Here is an 18,465-nt window from a genome sequence, read left to right as displayed (position 1 = left end):
CCATGTGCTGGGATTATAGGTGTGCAGTACAATGGCTTTAGAATTAGTACTTGCATGGTTTGTTGTTGATCTGAAGTCCAAATTTAATTGCTTCTTAGTCCTATGGCTAAGATCAAATTGTGAAATCCGAATTGAATTGGCTAGCACATATTTTTATTTAGTGACTTGGCATGAATTCTCTTTTTAACTTTTAAAAATAATAAATTTACCTTCTTTTGAATTAAAAAATTAAAGGGTCTGCCAAATAGTTCAGTGGATTAAAGTGCCTGCAAGCAGGCTCACAGGCTGGGGTTCAATTCCCGGCCCTGCTATGCCGGCCACTATCCCCCAGCCCACCAGGGCATGCTGAGATGGCATCTGGGACTGGGCATGGTGGTGCGAGCTTGTAATCCCAGCTCTTGGGAGGCTGTAAGCAGGTGGATCACTACTAGTGTGATCTAGTAGTGAGACTCTGAACACTCTATAGACCCTTCCCTTAAAAAAATACAAAAAAATTTAAAAATTAAACTAGTACATAAAACCAAAAATACAACTTTTTTTTTGGATGAGGCACCATGTAGTGCATCAGTTCTAAAATAGAAAAGGGAAACGAGCCAGAGTCCATCCTCCCTTGTGTAGAAGGAAACAGTAAGAGGTGTGCTAGAGTGGATTTCTGGATCCCACAGATAATAAACTAGAGAATAATTACCCCAAGGTAATAAACTAGAAAATAATCTTTCCTCCCATCCCTGTCCTGGCCTCAGCTTGAATTCTCCGCGCAGGCGAGCGACATCTACCACCAGGGGGCGCTGCTGGAGAGCAGCTCAGCAGACAGGCAAAGCTCAGCATTACCTCTGGTTGGGGTGGGGATGCAGGTAGGGGTTGGGGTAGAGGTGGGGGTGAAGACAGGGTCCCAGGGGCAGGACGGGGGCGGGAAGAGCAGGCACGCAAACTGGATCTCTTCCAGACGCAGCCTGCTCTCGTTTCCGCCATAAAACCCCGGGAGGACGGCCACAGGATGACTGCGCCTGCCCAGTCCCCCTGACTGCATTAATTTCTCTGACTTCGCTCTAAAGGGATCAGCCAGCCCCTATCCTCGGCCTCTGTGTCCGGGTCCCTTTCTCCAAGCAGCCCGGAGCCATTCACTCTGCTCTCATTTGCCAGGGCGCCGAGTGGCCCAGCCCTGTCCTGGGGTGCAGCTCTGGCACTGGGCACCAGGCACCGGAGCAGAGGCGAGATGAGCTCAGAGGCAAGATGAGCTCAGAGGCGAGATGAGCTCTAACCGCAGGACGAAGAGAAATGAAGAGGAAGCGCTCCTGTCCACACCGCGTGTGCTGACCAGCGGTCTGCCAGCCAGGGTTTTTCATTCAATCAACAAACAGGATGAGGCCTGCTGTGTGCCAGGCCCTGGGCCGGGCTCTCTGGCTTAAATTGTCCAGGTTACCTTGAGTCCAAGCTGGTCTTCCCTCCAGGGGAGCGGGAGCAGGGGTGCAGAGACAACCCCTCCCGTCTCTGAACATGGCCTGCAATCCTCTGCTGCCTGTAGAAGGGGCTCCTTGGGGAGAATGGATGAGGTACTAGAGCCCTCACTGATGGGACCCAGTTCCAACCCATGCTAAGCAGCCAGAGGACTTGGCTTAGAGAGCCGGAGCTCTGGCTTCTGTTGCTGCGAGGGTCACTGAAGCAGGGCCTTTGCACTGTGCTGCATCTCCAGCCCTTGTAGTTTATATTTTGAGACAGGCTCTTACTCTAAGTCTCTGAGTTGCCCAGGCTGGGCTCAAACTTGTGATCCTCCTGCCTCAGCCTCCTAGACTGCTGGGATTACAGGTGGGGACCACCATGCCTGACCTGAAAGATGACTTTACCCACAGGTTTTTTACCAGCTTGTAGCAACTTTTGAAACTCTCACCCCCTACAGGAATTTAGGTCTCAACAGAACTGATCCAAGCTGGTGGTAAAGCCACTGTCCAGTGGGCAGGACTTTTCTCACAAGCCTGAGGCCTGAGGGAGTGTGGGCAGTCAGTGAATGCGCATCAAGGGATTTAAAGAAGCAAGGTCAGTGCCCAAGGTCATAAATCTGACAGCCAGTGAGACACTGGGGGGCTTGGATGGCAAAGCCCGGGTCTTGAGAACCAGCCCAGAGAGGGCTCATCTACAGGACAGGCAGGAGGGGGGTTGCTCAGCAGTATTTCCCAGAATGCTTTCTGGTTTTTCAGTAGTGAGAGCCTGTGGGGAGCTCCTGTTTTTGGTGTAGTTCCGATATGATTGGTCCTCACCACGAGGCGGGGGTGTCAAGTCAGAAAGAAAGCAAGCATAACCACTACCTCTCACCCTCCATGGTCTGAGAAAGTTGTATTCGCAGTGGCTGGAGGGTGGCTGCCCAAAGGCCCCATCTCCATTGTAATTCATGGGACTTGGGGTGTGACCTAATTTGGAAGCCGAGTCTGTGCAGATAAAATTAGGTACTCTGAGATGAAATGATTCATAGGCCTGTTATCTGGCCGAACTCTAAAACCAAGGACAAATGTCCTCATGGGGGCAGAGGAGAGACACAAGCAGAAGAGGAGGTGGCAGTGTGAAGGGGGAGGCAGAGGTTGGAAAGTGGCAACCTCAGCAAGGATATCTGCACCCTCAGCTAGAAAGGCACGGGACAGGTCCCCCAGAGCCTGGAGGGGTGTGGCCCTGCTGACTCCTAGACTTTGGTTTCTACCCTTCAGAGGTGTGAGTTTCTATTGTTTTGAGCTACCACGTTTGTGGTCGTCATCTAGTGCCAGATCCCGGGGGAATGAAGCCACCTAGCAGCCCACATTTTCAAACTCCGAAGGCTTTGCAGTTGCAGCACCCTCATCCACATATGCGGTATTGCCCCTGTCCCCTTGCCAGGGAGACCCCACCACACGGATGCACTGCACACAATGTACTTGAATCTCTAATTATTTGGAGACATCCCTACCCCTGCAGAGCTCAGCAGACACTCCGGGCCAGCAAATCCCAGAAGAAAGAAGCATGCACACACATGTGCGTGGCCCTAAACCACTCCCTCCCACACATCCCTCCCGCACACCCACCTTGCTTGTAAGACACAATGGCAAGGGACCCTCCCTGCCAGCAAGCCAGAGGATCCTTGTCTCCTTAGGGTATAGGATGTTGCCCAGAATTAGCCTCTGAGAATAAGGAAAAGCAAAATAAAAGAAAACTGTACCAGGCTGAAGGATTCTTACATGTCTTCCTGGGTGGGTGGCAGTTTCCAAAAAAGGAGCAAGACAGGTTCCTGCCACACTTAGCTTCAGTGATCAACAATCCACAGGTGACTCGCACACCCACAAGACAGGCCCCCCTCCACATGTCCAGTGCCCTGTGGAGATAGCTACTACCTCCCCTCCCCCCACCATGGACTGCTTTCAGATATCCTAGTGGGGGCCACTGCCACTTATCCAGTTTTTCAAGCCAGGTCCCTGGAGGTGTCTCTTGACACTTCGCTTCTGAACATTCCCCCTTCCACCTATCCCCAATGCCTGTTGATGATGTCCTTGATGGTTTTAGGCCATTTTCTGTTGCTATAGCAAAGCATCTGAGTCTGGATACTTATTACAGAAAAGAAGTTAAGCAAGCTCACAGTTCTGCAGATTCAAGAGTGTGGTACCAGCATCTCCTGGCTGTGGTGAGGGTCTTCTGGCCACATCCAATATGGCAGATGGTGTCATGGTAGACTCCTGTGCAGGAGAAAGAGATCACCTGATGAGACAGGAAGCCAGGGAGATTCAACCTTGCTCTTTGATGACAATTGACTCTTGTTGGAACAGACCAGTGTCCCTCCAGCATGACATCAGTGCCTCTCAGGGTGGCATTTCCATGGTCTCAGCACTTTCCAGTAGACCACGCCTCTTAAAGGTTCTTTGACCTCCCACCACGTGGGGGCTTCCAGCACATGAGCCTGGGGTTGGGGAAGACACACTCCATATTTAAGCACAGCATGGCCCTTACTTGAGTGTCACCTTGGTTTCCCTAGCACTAGCTTGGTGGCACCTTGTTCCTCCCCTTTGTGGCACTTGACACAATTTCAGTTTGCTGGTGAGCTCTGTGGGGTCAGAGACCACGGCTGCTTGCTCACCTTACTCTTCTAGTGCCTAAAACAGCGTTTTGTGCACTGTTGGTGCTTATAAAATACTTGTTAAATAGTGGAATAAGTGAGTGAGTGAATGAATGAGAGTAGTTCTGAGCCAGGGTGATTGCTGAGAGAACAGAGGTCCCCCTGTTGCCTTGGATAGGAAGGGAGAAGCCCTGGAGTGGAGCTGGACTCTCCCCACTCCCCACGGAGCACAGGCTGGCACCGCTGGAGGCCTGAGTCCTGGAGTGGGGTGGGGATCACTGCTGGGCCGTGGCTGATCACTGCTGGGCGTGGCTCTCCGAGGCTCCTCCTCTTTCCCATTCCACATCCACCAGTGTGTTTTCCATCATTAAATTTCCTAGGAGGAGTTTGTGTTCTGTGTCCACAAGGCCTGCGGGTTGTTGTTTTTTTAATTTGCATTTATTTTATGCTTAATTTATTCCTATGCCATAAGTTTTTGTTTCTTCTGCATTTTTCTTTTTTCTTTTTTTTTCTTCTGTGCAACCTCCTCCTCTGGTTTAGGAACAATTTGTCCCTTTTCAGTAAGGATCACCTCAGTGTGGCAGGGGGAGCTCATGCCCAGCCATGAGCTCTGTAAGTACAGCGGTGCATCTTGGGTGCTTTGTTCACCTGGATATGTTCAATCACCAGAGAAGCTACATCTAAACCCTTAAGTTCAGCATTACTCTCTGGATTTTTAAGCATGTGCAGCAAAAATTCAGCACTCTTTCTGGGCCACCAACCCTGTGTCCAGTCCTACTGTTCGGCCTGGGCACACCTGCCAACTCCACCATTGTAACTCCAGAATGGCACACACTGCTTCTTCAGTGTGACATCCTTCAGATCCTTGGTGGCCTCCCGGATGTGCACACTACTGATGGCCTCGGAAGTTTCACGCATGTTCTTTTTTTTTAATTTGTGTGTGTGTGTGTGTGTGTGTGTGTGTGTGTGTGTGTGTGTGTACAGCTCAGCCCACCAGGGGGAGGGGCTGGCTGGCATGTGGTGCTGGGGGATTGAACCGCAGTCCTTATGCTTTGCTAAGCTTGTTCTAAGTAGGTGCTTTAGACCACTGAGCCATCTCACCAGCCCCTTCACGCATGTTCTTAAAATGAACGGGAAGATTTAAGCCTCTTGATTTGCATGACTTTGTGGGTTTTCTGGCTTGAGAGCGTAGCGAACCATTTTCACAGGTTGCCTCAGGCTGATCTCAGGAAGCAAGGCCTGAGGTTTTTACCAAGTGCCAAAGAGGTTTGGGGAAAATGCAAGAAGACTTTGAAAGCCCGGTATGGTAGTATACCATAAGCCCACCTGTTGGAAGGCTGAGGCAGGAAGATCACTGTGAATTCCAGACCAGGCTGAAATGCATAACAAGACTGTCTCAAAACAAACAAATGAACAAACAACTTTCAAAAGGAGAAGAGGCCCCAGTTGCCATGACTTAGAGCACACTTCCGCACACTTGGGTGGGTGGTGGGTTGCTTGGCTCTGACACTAGCTCTGCCTCAATCTTCTCTGGGCATCTTGCAACTCCCGCTTCCCCCCAACATTTTGTTTTGAAATGTTTAAACCTATAGAAGCACAGAGAGGATGCTGAACCTGCAGGCCCTCAATCCATTGCCCAGCTGGTCATGCTTTGCTGGGAGTGCTGGGTCTATATTCTCGCAAGTACTTTTATTTTTCTGAACAGCAAGCAAGCTGTGGACAATTTGCACTTCTAAATAGCTCAGCACCTCCTGATAAGGACATTCTCCCACGAAACCACAGAGCGACAGCAGCTAGCACACCATTCATAGGCAACGCTGCAAACCCCCCACGCATTTTATAGCTGCGCTTCTTCTCTCTCCAGACTCCAATCAGGATTCATGAGTATTACTTTGTTGTTATGCCTTTAATCTCCTTTCCTTCAAGACAATCACCCACCTTTCCATTCATGTCATTGCTGTTTGTTTGGTTTGGTGACATTGGCATCTTTGAAGAGCCCAGGTCAGCGGGGTGGCAAAATGCCCTGCATGCTGTGTCATTCTGCTTGTTACTGCGTGGTTCACACTTAGTGTCTTGGCCACGGTTATTACCCGGGTGATTCGCTGAGCACATCAGAACAGGAGCAACTGCCGGACGTGCATTGCTGGTGAGGCAGCTTGGTCACTAGTCCTCTAGTTCCTCAGCCGGGGGAGGGGAGGGGGCAGTGAGCACTTCTCACATGGTCAGAGGATCAGCTGAGCACCGAGTTCACTTAGCTGTTGGATCTATTGCCACTGATGTTTGCCTAAATGACCTGCGTATTGGTGGTTGCAAAACGGTGCTTTTACATTCTTGTGCTCCTTCTGCACTTTTCACTTGGCATTGTGTTTCCTCTAAGACTTTTGTCTTAGTTACTCTTCTCTCATTGCTGGGACAAATACCCGACACTCAAAATGAAGGAAGGAAAGGTTTATTTAGCTCACAGTTACTGGAGGTTTCAGTCCATACTCAGCTGGGTCCAATGCAGAGCAGCACAGAGCAGAAAGCAACCTTTCATGGTGGAGGCAAAGAGCAAGAGAGCAAGGGAGGGGTAGCAGCAGCTCAAGCAGCTAGCTTCTCTTCCCACCTTACATTGTAATGCAAATTACCTGTCCCAGGGTAGGGGAAGTACTCACACCTATGGGTACTTCCCAGTATTTACCCGCCTATGGGTAATCCCAGCAGTACTAAAACCCATAATCCCAGCCTTGGATCACACATAATCCCAGTGGATCATGAGTTAACACAAACTCTGGAAGTCCTCACCCCATGACTGCATGAGGCTTTGGGGGGACAACTAGACACAAACTATAACAACTTTCCACTTGGTAAAAATTAATCATTGTGGGTTCATGGATTTTTTTTAGAAAAATGAGTTAAAATCAAATAGTGCTGTCAACATGCTGATGTTTAAATTGTCCTGCCTTTGAACGATCAGCGTCCTTATGTTGGCTTCTGAGTCTGTTGGCCATGGCCACGCTCATATATGAATCCTTTTGCTGCTGCTGATGTGTTAAGATATTCCAAGCTCACTCTGCACATTTCTAGCCGTGAACCCAGAATCAACCACTGCACTAGGCTTTGTCTCAGGGCCTGATTCCTTTAGTGGCCAGTGGCACAGGGACAGCAGAAACTTAGTGCCATCTGTCACCAGGGTGCCGTAGCTCCTAGGCCTTTTGGTGGATAGAGCTAGGAAATCCATTAAAAAAAAAAAATCACAAATTGAAACTTGATAGTTCCAACAGTGCAGGGTTTTTCTTTAGTAACTTTTACTAATTACTAGTATCTTTTCTTCTCTTTCAGTAAAAACTGTATTTGCTTATTTGCTTTAAAATAACTACAGCAGGCATATAAGTTTCAGAATTATGAGATTGGTATTGCTACTAACAGTAAATTTAGCTGGGCATGGTGGTGTATGTCTGTAATCCCAGCATCCCTGTTTGAACCCACCCCACCCCAACAAAAAAAACAGTAAACTTACTGTGAGGGTGTTTTTTTTTTTTTTTTTTTTTTTTTTTTTTTTTTTTTGTAGTGCTTTATTTTATTGGCAACACGATCTCTCTATGTAGTTCAGGCTGGCCTTGAGCTCACTGTGTAGCTCAGGCTAGTCTAAAACTTGTGGTGCAGGACTGGCCAGATAGCTTAGCAGACCAAAGTGCCTGCTTAGGAAGGCTCAGCAACGGTGGCTCGATCCCTGGTGTGCCTTGCTGGGCCCACCTCTGGGGCGCTCTGAGAGGACAACTGAGACCGGGCATGGTTGTGCACGCCAGTACAATCCCAGCACTTGGGAGGCTGAAAACAGGACAATCACTACGTGTCTGATCTGTTTAGTGAGACCCTGTACTAAACACATTAAAAATAAATAAATAGATAAATACAACTTGTGGTGACCTTGCTGCTTCAGCCTCCCGAGTGCTGGGATTACAGGTGGAGCTCGTTAGCTCTCAGGACTTTTCTCACTGTGCTCGAAGTTCGATCCTTCCTTCATCGAGCCTTCCTTCCACATGTTTATGAAAGCAGTTTGCTATTACATCAGCCTCATTTGCTTCCATTTTGACTCGGTGGTGTGTTTTCCTCAGTCCTGTCCTTGTAAAATTTTAGCTGTTGAATACGTAAAGCATTCACGAGGCCCAAAAGTTAAAATGCTGCACAGCGCTGTGCGGGAGAAGCCCCCGCCTGCCTTGTCCCACCCCACCTGCGCAGGCTGTTCCCTGGCTTCTTTCTTTCTTTTGAAAGTGAGTTTTATTTTATTTTATTTTTTAAATTTTTTTCCGTAATTTTATTGATAAACAAATAGCAATGAGACAGTTTCAAATCAAATTGGTAGGATAGTTTCAATAATTAACACATTGCGCTCTTTCTCTTCAACGAGGCGGCCGAGCGGACGCAGACATGCAGATCTTTGTGAAGACCCTGACAGGCAAGACCATCACCCTCAAGGTTGAGCCCAGTGACACCATCAAGAATGTCAAAGCCAAAATCCAAGACAAGGAGGGCATCCCCCCTGACCAGCAGCGTCTGATATTTGCCGGCAAACAACTGGAGGATGGGCGGACCCTCTCTGACTACAACATCCAAAAAGAGTCCACCCTGCACCTGGTGCTTTGCCTGCGAGGTGGGATCATCGAGCCATCCCTGCGCCAGCTTGCCCAGAAGTACAACTGTGACAAGATGATCTGCCGCAAGTGTTATGCCCGCCTGCACCCCCGTGCTGTCAACTGCCGCAAGAAGAAGTGTGGCCACACCAACAACCTGCGCCCCAAGAAGAAGGTCAAATAAAGCTCAGCCAGCCCCTCGTCCAGAAGGGCACCACCTGCCCAATGCCTGCAGCCTTGGGGCCTGAATAAAGTTTCCCTCCCTTGACTAGAGAAAAAAAAAAAATAATAATAATAATAATTAACACATTGCATACATTCTTCCTAGTGGTTAATTGCTGTACGAGATGCAGACATGATATCCTATTTACAAACACCATTAGAACAAATCCCTCTATTCATTAAGAGGGTGTAACTATATATCTATCCTAACCACTTTGAATACACAGATACAAAATGGACATTCATCTGTATACCCTTTTTTTGTTAAGTTCCGTTATTTCAATATTATAGGTGTGTAAACTCAGCAAAATATTCTAAAAGAGTCCAGTAGTCCATAATAGTATTGGGTCTTCCGCTTGACTGGCAATGTCAGAAATTGTTGACTTGAGTCCCCTACAGCTCAACATAACAGCATGGCTTTACTTCTTATACTTCGTTTTTATACTTTTCTGCTGGATGGTTAAGACCAAGGTAAAGCAGGACCTATGCAACAAGAGTTGTAGCTTTTGGGTCTGATAAGGTCGGTGAAATCCCCTCAGGATTTATCCTGAGATCCTGTACCTCAGATTGTAGAACCTTTGTCAGCGTCAGCCATGTGGATGAGTCACAGCCATTGCTTGAGCCATGTGCTCTCTGTGAAAGCCTGAGAGAATGTTTTCTCTCCATGTGACTCTCCTTAGGCACACTCTACATCATCGATCACTTTCCTCTTTGGCCCCATAATCTCCTTGATCAGAAAATTTGGGACACTACTGAGTTACATGACGTTACAGTACAAGTTCTCATATGTCCTGAGTCTTAATTGACCTTGGAAGGCTAGGGCCAAAATGTTGGCTTTCCTTGAAGCCCTCCTTTTTCTCTAATTTTGGTCTGCAAACTTAGGTTGTTAACCATCCAGAAGACAAGCTTATTGTTATTACCATACAACTTAGGCTGTTAAGCTTAACCTCACTATGTGTCTGCATATCAGTCATCTTAGGCATAATATGGAACAGGTATTTTTCATCAAGTATTGATATATTGAACTTTAAGTCCCTACAGAATATGACTGTTCCCTAGTTTCTGTTTTGTAGTCCCTGCATTTCTTTCCACAGAAAGCACAGCCATGCACTCTTATTTTCTTTTGATTTCTGTACAAAGCGGAGCATAGCACACATGTCCTCCTTGGCAGGTGACCCTGAGGTTTATCATTTACTGAGAAGGCCCCTGGGGCTGCCCTCCGCCTGGCCCGAGTTGGGACCTTCTGCCTTCACACAAAGCCACCTGCCAGTCATTTTCATCTGCCCTGTGGCCGAGGAGTCCATAGAGACCGTGGGACCCGGGGTGCAGGGGCTCGGGGACTATGCGGGACCTTTGGGAACCCGCAGAGTGGGTCCTCCTCATGCTGAGTGCTCCAAGAAGGCAAAGGATCAAGGTCCAGGTTGGGAATGCGCCGTGCGGCTGTGAGGCTGTGCGGCTGTGCGGCTGTGCGGCTGGGCGGCTGGGCGGCTGGGCGGCTGGATGGCTGTGCGTCCTGCTGGAGCCCAGCTCTTGGGTCTGGTGGGACTCGGGTGGCCTCCAAAAAGCTTTCTGGAGGGGCGGTGACACCAGAGCAGAAGGGGTACTGCCAGTAGGGACTCCTTTCCCTCCGAATGCTTGCCTTCGTCGAAGTGCAGTCCCGAAACACCTTGGCTCATGAACACCTTGTCCTGCAAATGATTCAGCTCTTGAGTGGAGGTGTTCAGTCAAATCTTGCTTCTACTCTCGAACTCTGCGCAGGGTGACATTACACCTTCTGGGGACGTTTGAATCAGTCTGTGACCAGTTTGGTTTGTGATCAAAATGGTGGAACCAATTAAGTTGGGGAACTGAGATGCCGCTGTATAAGCTTTTTAAAATACTGTTTTTTTTTTGTTTTTTTTTTTTGTTTGTTTGTTTTTTTGAGACAGGATCTTGCTGTGTAGTTTAGCTTGGCCTTGCACTCGCTATGTACCCTAGACTGGCCTTAAACTAGCAGAGATCCTTCTGCCTCAGCCTCTAGAGTGCTGAGATTGCAGATATGCGGCACACACCCAGCAAAATTTGCCATGTGAGTGTACATCCAGCAGCTTTATACGTAACCATCCAGAAGACAAGCTTATTGTCCATGGTATACCCAAGGACCATTTTACCACCTCCCAGAGGGAACATTATTCCCTCTAGGCAGACTCAAACCTTGGTTACTACTAATCTACTTTCCAGGTCTACGGACTCTCCTGTTCTAGAGGTTCCCCACCACAACCATGGAATCACACAGGCTGTGCCCTTCTGGGGCTGGCTCCTTTCACTTGGCATGGTGACTAAGCTTCACCCCTGTGGTCGAATCGTCCACATGGTATATCTAGAAATGGGATCACCGTCAACCCTGCTGAGCTCTTGGGCAACCTGCCAAACTCTGTCCACATCTGCTTCACCTTTTCCCACTCGCACCAGCAGCATGTACATGGCGTATTTTCTCCACACACTCAACAAAACTTATTTTTTTTTAAAAATTAGGATATATTTCCAATACATAATTATTACAGTCATCTTGGGGAACTGATACATATCCACATAGTATCTTAACCATTTTTGGCAGTTCTAGGATTGGCAGCAAACCTAGGGTCTCCTTGCCCATGCTAGGCAAGCCCCAGACATAACACAGATTATAGTTTGGTTATGAATGCACTGCAATTTTCGCATCATAAGAAGGTCCTCAACTGCTGCCAACCAAGAGCAGTCATGTGGTGCAGGCCAGATCTGAGAAGTACAAGGCCTCCCTCAGCCTCCTAGCAAACGCAGACGGCCATTTGCCTCCAGATGCGTAAAGCCTTTCCTTTAAGGATATGAACGCAAGTTTTATTTTGCTTCCCAGAGAGTAATTTGTGTTAAAGAAATTAACCAGCCATGGGCCATGGGAAGCGGGCCAATCCTGATGCTCTCTGTGGCTTGTCAGGGGCCACACAGAAGAGTTCAGTAAACAGCTGAAGGAGCAGAGTTCAAGGCCTCGCCTGTCCCCACTCACGGAGGCAGCCCAGCAGTGGGTGCCTCAGGCAGAGAGGCTGTTGCCAGGCATACACCAGAGGAACGTGGCTCAAGAAAGGAGTCACAGCCAAATGTCTATTCAGCAAAATTTATTATTTTCATTTTTTTATTACAGTTATCCTATTAGTATGAACTGGGCAAAATATCCTCCTCCCATTTTTTCTTTTTTTAAATTAAGTTTTTTTGTTTTTTGTTTTGTTTGTTTTGTTTTTTGGTGGTACCAGGGATTGAACTCAGAACCCTGTGCTTGCCAGGCAAGCGTTATTCTACTGAGCTATCTCCTCAGCCTCCATTTTTTCTTGAACTAACCCAGTAGCCCAGAATGGCCTCAAACTCATGATCCTCCTGCCTCAGCCTCCCAAATGCTGGAATGACAGGCAGGTATTACGATGCCCTGCCCAATACCGTCTTTCTGACATAAACTTGAAATGTCACATTAAAAGCTCTAATGTTGCTGGTTGGTTTCCCCATGCTACTTAGCGTTTCCAATTTCTAATAGATAAGATTAGTGCTTACTATTATTACATTAACTAGGTGATTCCAGGGCTTCATGGTTATAGGAGGGGAATTCTGTTATGTGCTCAGCAAGGCATTAGCTGAATGTTTGCAAAAACCCACCTTCGCCGAGCACACAGCCACGTACAGTGCCTTGGAGAGTACAGAAAAGCAGGGTGGGAGGTTGTGTTATTAACTGTGGAGGGTGGGGGGTGAAGTGATCTTTGGGACAGGTGACCTTTAGGGCTTTTTAAAAATAACTATGTGAAAAAAAAATAACTATGTGCTTGAGATACCCTGGCTGGGGCTTGGGACTTTAGGCGCTTGAGGAAACCACATCAACGGGAGTGCAGCCCTTCTCACGACCAGCCCTGGGGGAATGTCAGTTGGGCCTCTTACTGTGCTGTTCAGGGCCCCCAGCACTCAAAAGCCCAGGCCCTGAGGCTGCTGTACTCCCTTGAGGCACAGCAGAGACCAGCAGGGGTGAGAATTACCACTTCCTGCATAAGAAAAACTCAAATGACTTGTTGGTTCCCACCACTGCCAAGCAGCAAATCTAATTCATTGTCCATGCCTCAGGTGCACCATCACCACGGCACTCCTAAGGAGCTTCCCTGGGGAGATTGGGTGGCTTCCCTTATAGCTGATTAGGGATTTTAATTATGGGACTGTGTTGGTTGCTTTTCTGTTGGTTGCTGAGACAAAATACCTGACACCCAAATTAAAGAGGGAGAAATTTATTTATTTATTTTTAGCCGAACCGGGGATTGAACTCAGGCCCTTGCACTTGCCAGGGAAGCACTTATTCCACTGAGCCATCTCCCCGGCCCTGAGAAGTTTATTTAGCTCATAGTTTACGGAGAGTTCTGTAATCAGCTGCTTCCAGACAGGGTGGCATGGCCGCGGAGCAACAGTTCATGGTAGCAGAAAAAGACAAAAGCAACAAGAGCAAAAAGAGGAGCACAAGAGAAGACTCGATTCCTTCTGTTGTGCACAGGCTGTGCACTCGAGGGTGGGGTAGCGCACCCCGAATCCCAGCACTGGAGCACGGATCAATCACAAACCCTAGAAGCCCACCCCACGACCACGGGAGGCTGGGGGAGACATCTAGACACAAACCATAATGGAGTTCTTAGGGATTCCAGCCAAGCAGATTGTGGTAGCTACATTGGGGTAGAGGACCTAAGTAAACTGAACCTGTCACCTAGGAAACTAAACTTAAAGGGGGCATAGCATTTGTCTTGGTTTACAGTTGCTGAGGTTCAAGTCCACGGTTTTCCCAGTCCTTTGCAGGGAGATGGGTGCTTATGGTGACCCAGAAATAAAAGCAGCAAGAAGGGTGTGTGAGTCCCAGTGTTCTCCAGGCCATGCCCTGTGATATAACTTCCTGTCACCAGGCTCCACCACCTATTAATGTTTTCTGCTGGTTCCCAATAGCACCGCCTGGGGGTGACCAAGTCTTTAACACATAAGGCTTGGGTTCGGGAGGCTTCTGGTCCAGTGCGTAACCCAGAGGTTTGTTAACATTAAGCAATGACTCTGGGCCTCGCTGTGCGCTGGGCTGGGATGTGTCCCCAGAGTCCATGTGTTGGAAGCTTCATCTCTGTGCTGCCCTGTGGAAGGTGCTGCCTGGTAGGTGAGGCAGTGCTAACTGAGGAGGTCCTGTTGTCAGACCTTGCCCAAACATGGAAGGAAGACTCCTCTAGCAGAGCCGCTGATGCAGCTGCGGTGACAACAGGGAGCCAGAACTCACCAGAGGAGATGAACAAGCGCAGCCCCAGGCACTGCACCCACAAGGTGTGGCTGGCACCACAGCAGCAGTCCTGGGCCAGAGACAGCTCAGAGGCACAATGGTTGCCTTGCAGGTGTGAGGTTTGGAGTTTGATTCCCAGTACCAAAACCAAACCAACCCCCTAAACACACACACACACACACACACACGAATGCATGCACACACACATGCGTGTTCACACACACACACACACACACCCCTGTCCTCTTTCTGTCCCTTATATTCTAACAAGGATACCTGTCCTTGGGGCAGGTGGTACTCACTGCCTTTGTTCTTTGGTTGTTTTTCTGAACTTTCCTCCCTTTTTGTACATTCTTTGATTTTGACTGAGTGCTTTAGATGGTCTCATTTTCTTTTCTCCTAACCTGATCAGTTAGACTTCAAATGTCTCTTTGGCATTTAAGAAAACAGCAGAAGGAGGGTCGGTTCATGTCCTGCTCCAACCTAGTGCTGCAGTAGAAGCTCACAAAACAGCCCCACACTGCTTTCTCGGGGCACAGGGAGCCCCAAGAGGAGTTCTCTTCTGTGCCTCTGGACATTACTGTCATTCATTTCTCTTTTCCCCGACCTATGACCAATCAGTATGTTGTTCCAGATGATCATAAGAAAAATATTTTATTTTACGTTTATTCCTTTGTTGACATGCTTTTCTTTCTGTAACTCTGAATCTTTGACTTGTCATTTTCATTCCCTCTGTATAGCTTCTTCTTCTTTTTTTTTTTTTTTTTTCCTCGAATGCCTTCAGGGCACTTTTGGCCAGCAGGAGAGTTGTGAGGTTTGAACTCCAGCAACCTGAGGCTGACAGCTTTGTGGAAGCAGCCACTTAAAGGCCTGAGCTAGGGCCAGGCCCCCTCTGTATAGCTTCTTTTTTTTTAAATTTTTTTTAATTAATTAATTAATTATTTATTTGTGTGTGTGTGTGTGTGTGTGTGTGGCCAGCTCAGCCCACCAGGGGGCGGGGCTGGCTGGCATGTGGTGCTGGGGGATTGAACTGTGGTCCCTGTGCTTTGCCAAGCTTGTTCTAAGCAGGTGCTTCAGACCACTGAGCCATCTCCCCAGCCCTCTGTATAGCTTCTTTTAAGATTTTTGGCTGTAGGGGGCCTGGCCATAGCTCAGTTCTTTAAGTGGCTGCTTCCACAAAGCTGTGAGCCTCAGGTAGCTGTAGTTCGACTCCCACAACACTCCAGCCAGACAAACCATGCCTGAGGGCATTCAGAGAAAAAAAAAAAACAAAAAAAAAAAACCTTATTCCGATTTTGGCTGCATGTAGTGGTGCCTGCCTGTAATCCCAGCACTTGGGAGGCTGAGGCAGGAGGATCGCCAAGAGTTCAATATCAGCCTGGGCTACATAGTGAACTGAAGGCCAGTTGGCACTACGTAATGAGACCATCTAAAAAAAAAAAAGAGTGGAGTAGTGAGCGCTTCCCCTATATGACATTTTAAATATTTCATTTGCCTGCTTCTTGCTTGTACTGTTTTGGACAAGAAGTCCAGCGACATCCTTGCTCTCATTCTTCTCTAGGTAGGGTTTATCCCCTATAGGTATTTTTTTTTCCTCTAAGATTTTTCTTTTCTTTAGCTGTCTGCTATTTATGACGCATCTAGACTCGAGTTTGTTTGACTTTGTGTTTATTTTGCTTGTTGTTCTCTGAGCTCCCTGGATCTGTGGCTTCACATTTACCATGAATATAGAAAATCTTCCACCGTTCTTGCTTCAGATTCCTCTGCTGCTCTTTTTTCTTTCCCCTTCGGGTAGTTCCATTGTACACAGCTTAGATCTTCTATAGTTTCCCTTTCACCCTTGGGTATGCTGTTGCGCGGTCTTCATTCCCTTCTTTTGCATTCGTGTTTGATCTCTAGCATTTCCTTTTGGTTTCTGCCTCTGCTCTCATTACTCATCAATTCTGCATTTTGTCTATTTTTCCTTTAGCTTGCTTGACGTATTCATCACACTCACCCTAATCTCTTAGCTGAACTGCGTCAGAGCTTACCTTGATGCCTGCTGTGTTTCTTTAGACTGGTACATTAATTGCATGTCTTGTAATTTTTTGTTGAATGCTGGACATGCCACTCAGATAATGGGACCCGAGCTCATCAGGCTCTGAGTATAGGTTTTATGTCAATTTGACTAGGAGTTGAGCTTTATTTAATATTTATGGAAGCTGCCACAGATTTCAGTTTTCTCTGGTTTTAAGAATTTTTTTTTCCCTTCTCTGTTGTTTTTTGGTTTTCTTAAGAATATTGTCAGAGGGCTGGGGAGATAGCTCAGTAGAATAAGCTCTTCCCTGGCAAGTGCAAGGGCCTGAGTTCAATCCCCGGTTCCCCCGCTCCCAAAAAAAGAATATTGTCAGAGTCTGTGTCTAGTACCTCTCTCAGTTGTAATGTAGTTTTATTATACTAGGATCTGTTGATTTTTTTTTTTTTTAATTTTAGGGAAGGGTCTACAGGGTGTTCAGGGTCTCATTACTAGATTGGACTCGTAGTGATCCGCCTGTTTACAGCCTCCCAAGCACCACACCCAGTCTCAATTGCCATCTCAGGGAGCCCCGGAGGGAAGGACCAGCACAGTAGGCCCAGGGATCGAACCCTGGCTCCTGTACCTGCTTGCAGGCGCTTTAATCTGCTGAGCTATTTGTCCGGCCTTGATGTGGTTTTAAGTGTCTTCTCAAAATTCGTGCTTACCTGGCACCTCAGAATATGAGATTATTTGGAAATGGGGTCTTTGCACATGTAATTAGTTAAGAGGAAGCCACACTAGGTTAGGGAAAGCCCTAAATATAATGACTTTAACTTTTATAAGAAGACAAGGTATGCAGAGACAAAGACACAAAGGTGAAGGAATTCAGCAATGTTACCCTCAAAAACGCCACTCTGGCATGAAGATTATCTTGAGTTCAGTGTACTTAAAAAGACAGCAGGCAGAAAACTGCAGCATTCCCCTCTTCCTTCCTGAAAGCAGGAGATAAAAGCTATCTTTCCCCTGTTAACGGTGTCCTCCCGCCAGGAGGAAAGCAACATTCTTATCATCAAGGACAAAAAATTGAAATGGAAGCAAATCTTTCCAAACAAGTTGTTAGGCTGACTTGTCCTCCCAGTAACTTGTCTATCTATTCAGCTTTTCCAGCCCCGTCCCACCGCCCAATCACCTTGTCACATCTCAGGATCTTCACCCAACTCGGTGTGTGTTTGCTTCTAGTTGTTTCTTTGTGGCCTCACATCTGCTATGGTCTGAACTCTCCTCCATGTGTTGGAAGCTTACTACCCAAGACCAAAGTGCTAGGAGCCAAGGTCTCGTGGCCGATGCGCCCTCATGAACGGATTAGTGCTGTGGTTGAAATAGACTCTGGCGAGCGGCTTTGTCTTTTGCTCTTCTCTCGTGTGAGGATGTGGCACACAGTGCACTGTCTTGGAAGCAGAGACCGGATGCTGTCTTCCAAGTCAGGCCTTGATCTTGGACATCTTGGCCTCTAGAACTGTGAAAAATAGACCAGGTCTGTGGTATGTTAGCCAGTTTGTGGTATTCTATTATAGCAGATCAAAATAGATCTAGACAGTTTCCTCACGGAGGCTTCCATGTTCCACAACGTTTGTGTGCCAACACATATATATGCTTCTCTTTTTTAAAAAAAGAATGTATTTAGTGCAGGGTCTACAGGGTCTCACTACACAGATGGGACTCATAGTGATCCTCCTGTTCTTAGCCTCCCAAGCGCTGGGATTACAGGCGCGCACCCCCACGCTGTCTTATGCTTTTCTCCTGTTAAATTATCTAGGTAAGTTTCGTTCTCAGCCTTAGCTGAAAGCCCTAAGAGGGTAGAAGTAAAATTTGCTTTCATGGAGGAGAGGCTGTGTGATGATGGGGGCAGAGGCTGGAACAATGCAACTGCAGGCCAAGGCGTGAGTCTATTGCCACCAACCACCAGCAATGGGGAGAGGGAGAAGAAGATCGTTCCCTAGCAGAGAGAGAGAGAGAGAGAGAGAGAGAGAGAGAGACAGAGAGACAGAGAGAGACAGAGACAGACAGACAGAGACAGAGAGAGAGAAAGAGACAGAGAGAGACAGAGAGAGACAGAGACAGAGAGACAGAGAGAGACAGAGACAGAGAGACAGAGAGAGACAGAGAGAAAGAGAGAGAGACAGACAGACAGACAGACAGAGACAGAGAAAGAGACAGAGAGAGACAGAGAGAGACAGAGAGAGACAGAGACAGAGAGACAGAGAGAGACAGAGAC

General features: G+C 47.6%; 1 pseudogene; it reads left to right on the top strand.

Annotated features, from left to right (window-relative positions):
* Positions 1-8,447: 8,447 nt before the first annotated feature.
* Positions 8,448-8,910, top strand: LOC101587853 (annotated as a pseudogene).
* The last annotated feature ends 9,555 nt before the right edge of the window (positions 8,911-18,465 follow it).

The sequence above is a fragment of the Octodon degus genome, unplaced genomic scaffold (assembly GCF_000260255.1).
Source record: "Octodon degus isolate 3935 unplaced genomic scaffold, OctDeg1.0 scaffold00089, whole genome shotgun sequence".
NCBI classification, from domain to species: Eukaryota; Metazoa; Chordata; class Mammalia; order Rodentia; family Octodontidae; genus Octodon; species Octodon degus.
The sequence above is the reverse complement of the archived record's forward strand: the minus strand, read 5'-3'. Positions and strand labels throughout refer to the sequence as shown.